The following is a 6,392-nucleotide window of genomic DNA, read 5'->3' on the forward strand; positions in this document are numbered from 1 at the left end:
CTGGCCATTTCACTGACAGCTGTTCAAAAGCTTTGCTTCAAAACCTCCAATAATCTCTTCCAATGAATCAGAGAATTTAAAAGGAGATAGGAAAATTATGAACTATTTTTTATAACCTTTTTATTACAACACACCCTTTCTTAGTGTAAGTTTAGCTCGGGTTTCAGTCCCTTAATGACTTCCGTTTTGATAAGTATCCTGGATCCATGTGAGGGCCACATGCATGTTGCCTGTAGACACTCGTTCTGCTCATGACACTGTTTATTGGTTTCATGCTTTCTTAGCAGTGAGCAACTCATAGCCATTCACTGTTGATTTTACAAAAAGGGTGTAACTCACCTGAAAACAATTCACTCTGTTTTCCAATAAACACTGTCTCTCTCCTGGGGAGCCACAACACTGCACAGCACAATAAAGGCAAGAACAAAATACTTGTAATAGAACTTGTGATATGCATAAGGTGAATAACCATAAGTGGCTGCAGGTTTAGTTGATATGTAGGCAAACAGATATGTTACCTGCCAAAGTGATTTTTATTTCATTGTGCCTAAAAGTAAATATTGGTTATTGCTTACGATGATGCTCATGTTTACATTGTGGGTAGGGGTTCTTTTAGCCACGGTACCCTGCATTGTACATTTCAAGTGTGGTTGGCTGGAGTGGGTGGGAAGCAATGTGATGGCAGTGGCACAAGCTTGCTCTGACTGAAATCTTAGGCAGCAGTGCCAGAGATATGAAGTGCATGGTCTGAAGGCAATTCAAAACTCAGCATAGTATGTGGAAAGATAGGAAAATAAATTTATTCTTATCCAAGAAAATTTTCTGCTGTTATCTAAGAACTTCCCCAGTTTGGCTCAAAGCGTTCAGGAGGAACAATGCATCAGAAATTCATGCAGTATGCATTAAACAGATAAACAGTATGAGATATTTTCCTTAGAGACCTACTAAGATGTACTTGTCATAAGTTTTAAGTCCACATTCAAATAAAACAGTTAAGAAAAAAAGAAAACAATTTCTTCTACTTATATGTGTAATATTTTTCTTCTCCTGAGGAGGAATCAATTACACTTAGGTAATGCTTGTAATCAAATTTAACAAAACTAAGGCTCAGAAGCTCCAAGACTGACTGACTAGTTAAAGTACTGAACTTGGGTTTGTGAAGACTGATTACGTTCTCAGCAGCAACTGATGTTTGTTTCTATTGAGAAGCACCTTGTTGTTAGGACCAATGCTTTATCCTATCTCATGGATTAGTCAATCAACCAGACATCTTCTTCAGTAATGGGAAAAGGCAAACATGTCTTCATGATCCTTATGTTGAATTTTACACCATAGCAACCAAACTGCATTAGCACACTTTTGTAGCAGACGTGGGTTCTGTATTATGTTCAGCTTCTGCCTCAATCTAATAGGTTAATTTGATGTAGCATCTAATAAATGAGACCTATTAAGAGAATAATTCCTCAGCTGCCTGTATCCCCATGATAACCTGGCTTTAAAGCCTGTAAAGGAAGTAACTGAGATAAGGAAGGTTAGGCCACAGACAAACACATAATGGCTAATTCTGCTGTAAGCAAGGTACAAGCTGGACTAAGCTACCCACTTCTGGTGTGAGCAGAGCCTTGAGACTTTGTATGACCTCTGCTATCAACATGGAGGGAGACAAAACTGCCAGTCACAGAAATCTCCTTCCCCTCAGACAGTAAAACACATTTTTTTTTCTCTGTAATTTACTTTGCCTTCAACTCCATACCATGACCACATAATCTGTTACGTCAATGGCTGAATAGAATATAATCGTGAGTCCACTACATCCTTTGAAGTAATGGAGACACTTCTGCAAGTCTTGATGGAAATTTTTATTTTTCATTGGCTTTGAATGCAGCCTTAATCATATATTCAGGAAACAGTCAATCATGTCTCTTGTCTATGACAGTATAATATGAGCCTTTTGTTAATTTATTAATTAGTGTAATTTAGTAAAGCTTATTGAAATATTTTTCCCCCATTTTCCTGTAAAACTTATATATCTGGAGGAAAGGGAATTGCAGTTGGCTTGATGCAATTTTATGTGATTTTATTCACACCAATTGCATTGTTACAGCAGATATATCTTATTGCTCACAAAAAAAGCTAAGTCTACAGTTCTGACTCATAAAGCACTCAACTTTCTTTCACAAGTTTCTCTCTTTTATTCCAAGCAGCAGCAGATTTTACTGGCAAGATCAGATGCCATCTAAGGCCAGATCTGCCACATGGCATAGACAGAATGACAGGGTGCAGATACTTATTTCAACTGAAAAGCTTGCAGACATCATAGTAGCAGTTGTTGATAAGTTGTTGATTCTTTATGAACCAGTAGCAGGTTGATACTGAGTCTGTGAATTTTGAAGCTAGGCTGAGCCCAAGACTTTGATGTGGGAACTGTGCAGTTGTTGCAGTCTGAGTGAGAGTTCAGAGCTGTCCTTGAGTCCCTCAGCCTCTTGGCTTACCTCCTGAGTGCACTGCTCAAAGGGGAGCATTTTGCCATAGCAAAGTACTCCCAGCCTACTCCTGCATTCAGGTTGCACTTGGAGCAGGGAGCCTGTTTTTGTTTTATGACTCCTTGGTTCTACATCTGGTCAAACGCTTGCTGAATTTTAAACAAAAATGAAGGCTGCTGTTTCTTGTTCCCTGCATCAACGGCCAAGAAAATGCTACTTTGAAAGACAGGGATTCAGAATGTTTGCAGGTTTGTGGTTGGATTTACACCTAGGGAAAATGCAGCTGCAAGAGAGAGGCTGCGCAGCTGTCCCCCTTTCCTCTTCCTCAGTGATAGGAAGGGTGATGAGAATGTGGCAGACAATGTTCTTGTAGATCTGTGTCTCCAGCAAAAATACTGCATGGAAAAACAGACAATAAGCAGTCCAGGGAGAATAGGGGAGCATAATATTTCACACAAAGCTCCCTTTGCTTGTCCCTTCCCAGAAGAATTTTCATCTTTTGTGCTTTGGCACTTTGAGACAGAGAGTTTCAGGACTAAATTTGAGACAAATATAGGTTGTTTTATTTTCCTGATGTGTTTTTTAGTTTCCAGCACCAAATAGTAGCAAAAAAACGAGGTGCAGCTTTGGTCCTTGAAGTATGCCTGCCAGAGCATACAGGGTTAAGGAGGGTAAAGGGGAGGGGTTTACCCTAGGCACTGCTCGGTATTTGTGTCTCCTGTGAATGCAAGGCGTGTGTTCCACCAGAAAGCAGCCCTAGCCAAAGGATAATATGCTTATTCATTTGCTATGTTGGTCTAAGGTAACCACAAAGACCTAGAGCTTGTACAGTGCCAGGTACTCCAAGCAGTACACTAAGATAACATTACCTGGCCCTAGTCCCAGAGAATGACTTTTCCCAGAGTCAAATCGACCAAGCTTATTATATTACAAGATACTTAATTTCATACTTTGCACCAATTTGGTCTCATTGAAGAAATAAATCTGGGAAACTTTCTTAGGACCTCAGATTTAAAAATCCAGTAGTAATAAACTAAATATTCTCTTATGTCTTTTAAAAACTCTAGCCTTGAAACCCTGGTTATGGCATGTATTATGGTACAACACCAGCTTCAGATGTAGCTGCAGCCCACAGAACAATACACCATGAAGTATCACTTTTAAATACAGGCTCTTCAACATCTGCTTTACTTTTGGACAGGAGCCAAACTCTTCCACAACTCTATCCCAGCTCCACCCCCCCTCCCACCCAGAGTTCAAGAGTGCAGCCATGCAACCTTTGTCAAACGAGATTCTTGTAGCAACTTCCCTCCCCAGCCTGGGGACTGCACAGACATCCTCTTGCAAAGGAGTCCTTCCCGAGCTATGCTCAAAGAAGAAAACAGTTGCTATAGTAACCACTTCTCTACCTGCACGGAATTGGCTCTCTCTTGCCTCTTAATCTTCTCTGGTTTTATTAGTTCTGGGCGAGAAGCAGCTCGTCAGGTCGGGGCTGTGCTTGGTTCTGCAGGCTGGAGGAATGCGTGCAAGGCGCTGGAGGGGGCGGGGGGTCCTCACCCATCAGGTGGTTGTTGCTTGCTAACTTTGCCTGCTGAAGAATGTCCTGTGTGAGGGTTGCCAGCACTGTCCTTTTGTCACAGAGCCACCCGAGCTGCAGAGGGACGGGCACTTTGTTTTCCGTTCATGCCCCAGCTTGTGGTGGAACCCTACTGCTATCTTGTCCAAGAGCAAACCTGCTAGTTGCCATCGCAGCCTTCCTTGTACATCCTTTGCAGCCTCACTGGGATAGATTGCAGCAGAAAAAGAAACTGAATACAGTTTATTTTCTTTGATAGCACATTTTTGCAACTCTTCTTAGGGTTAAAAATTACCACAAAACACTGAGTAAATTCTCAACTAGGCTAAATTGTATCTTTTCCAATATGTCTGCTGTGGTCAGGCATTACACTAATAGTTTTCTGCATTATGAATTCCATTGTGGAAGAGTGTAGCTGGGAGCCAAACAAACCTGGTACAAGGAATAACATTCCAGATCCACCTCTAGTTCTGCCTGTGCAACACAGACAAATTGCCTCGAAAAGGTGGGGTGTGTTCCACTGACAGAAAGTGGACTCAGGAGGGTACAATGTGGTGACTAGGGAGGGGGGAAAAAGCCATGGAATTAATTACTTTAGATGTAGTTTTGGCCACTAATAAAAGGCTGCAGAGAATCACGTAGAGCAGACAATACACTATAACAAGGCACCAAGCACTGTCACTGCTTGTGTTAAATGCTCTGTGTGCTGTGAAGGACTCAAAAACATTGACTGGACATCGTGACACACTAGGCAGCTAGAAGAGTTCCTTATGTTCACGTAGCTGCCATTACCATGATAGTAAATGCTCTATATTTAAGTACAACACAATAAAAAGATACAGAACACACCCACATCAATATGTTGCTTGAACAGCAGCCAGTAGTAAAATAGAAATGTGCATGCATTTCTAAAACATTTCAAGATCTATTATTGATCCAAATAATGAGGTAGGTCACAGACTAATCTTAAAATGATTTGGACTTTTAAAATATCTTTTTTTTTTACTCTTTTTGCTTGTTATGCAACAATTTGCTATGCAAAGCATGCATAGCAATGGACTAATAGCAAGCTGAAATAACTGATTTGTGATGGAACTTGTAACTCCAGTACTGCTGGTTATTCAAGCATGATACAGTTTCCCCCTATGTTAGGATGTAAAAAGGTGGATTCCAGATATGGATTCCAGACACCATAGTTTTGAATCAGGTGCTGATTATACTTAAGCAATTGGCATAGCGTTTATGGCATCCTGGCAGTTTCCCATTTAAGCCAAAGAATGGTTTCTAACTGGTTATTTCCTCATGGGCCATTAAACCTCTAACAGTCAGCATAAGGAGGTGGCAGAGGGAAGTTTTGGAAACTTTGGTGAGCCAAGCCTTCAGCAAAAGCAGCAGTGGAACTCTGCCTGGGGCAAGACACATGTTCTAGACATCTTCACCTACTCACCTCACTCAGACCCATTTGTTCCTTGCCAGTGATAACAATTAGCAGTCTGAAGTTACAGAGAGGTCATTGAGTTAGAAAATTATTCCATATAGACCCAGTGTGATTATTCATGGTGAACCGACTGCCAAAGAAGTGGTCAGTGGACTTGGAGCACACACGTGGAGGGCAGACAGTGTAAACAAAGGAGGGTCACCACCTGGAAAACTACAGGTCTTGTCTATTTTGCACAGACACTGACAATTTCTTAGCTTATATGATGAGATTTAAGTTATATTGCCATTTATAGGAGGAAACGCATCACTCTCAATTTTCTGGGCTCATTTATTTTATACATATATACATATATATATATATATATGTATAAATTCTCCCAAAAGATCAAATAATATTTTTAAAGTCAGTCCTCTGACCTAGTATCTTTGACAAACAGTATCTTGTTATTGTACAGGTCTTTAGACTTTCAATAATCTTGTAATTGCCATACCATCACAAAATGAGCGGAGTGGATTTTTGTGTGAAGCACTCAAATTCATCCAGATAAATGGCTTTCTTTCAGAAACAGTCACTGATAATGCTGGGGAGGTGAGGGTAACTTTATAGACAGCCAGAGTGATTTTGTGATATACCTAAACTACCTAAGCATAACAGCTGTAGATTGGTTTTTGACTCCAGAATTAAGCTCACTGTTAATTTGTGCCAGAACAGTGCTGTACACAACAGAGCTTTTTAATGTGAAATTTTGTAAGTAACTAATTTAATCCTAATTTGTTTCCATTTTGAAACACTCATGATAACAATTACTCATGATAACTAGAAAATATTAGTCACCAAGAAATTAATCCAGATTAGAAACCCTCTGACAAGAGAATGAAACCCATTGCCTCTT

Source organism: Pseudopodoces humilis, chromosome 7, assembly GCF_049639895.1.
Source record: "Pseudopodoces humilis isolate 2021_Gansu_Grassland_sample_001 chromosome 7, ASM4963989v1, whole genome shotgun sequence".
Classification (NCBI taxonomy): Eukaryota; Metazoa; Chordata; class Aves; order Passeriformes; family Paridae; genus Pseudopodoces; species Pseudopodoces humilis.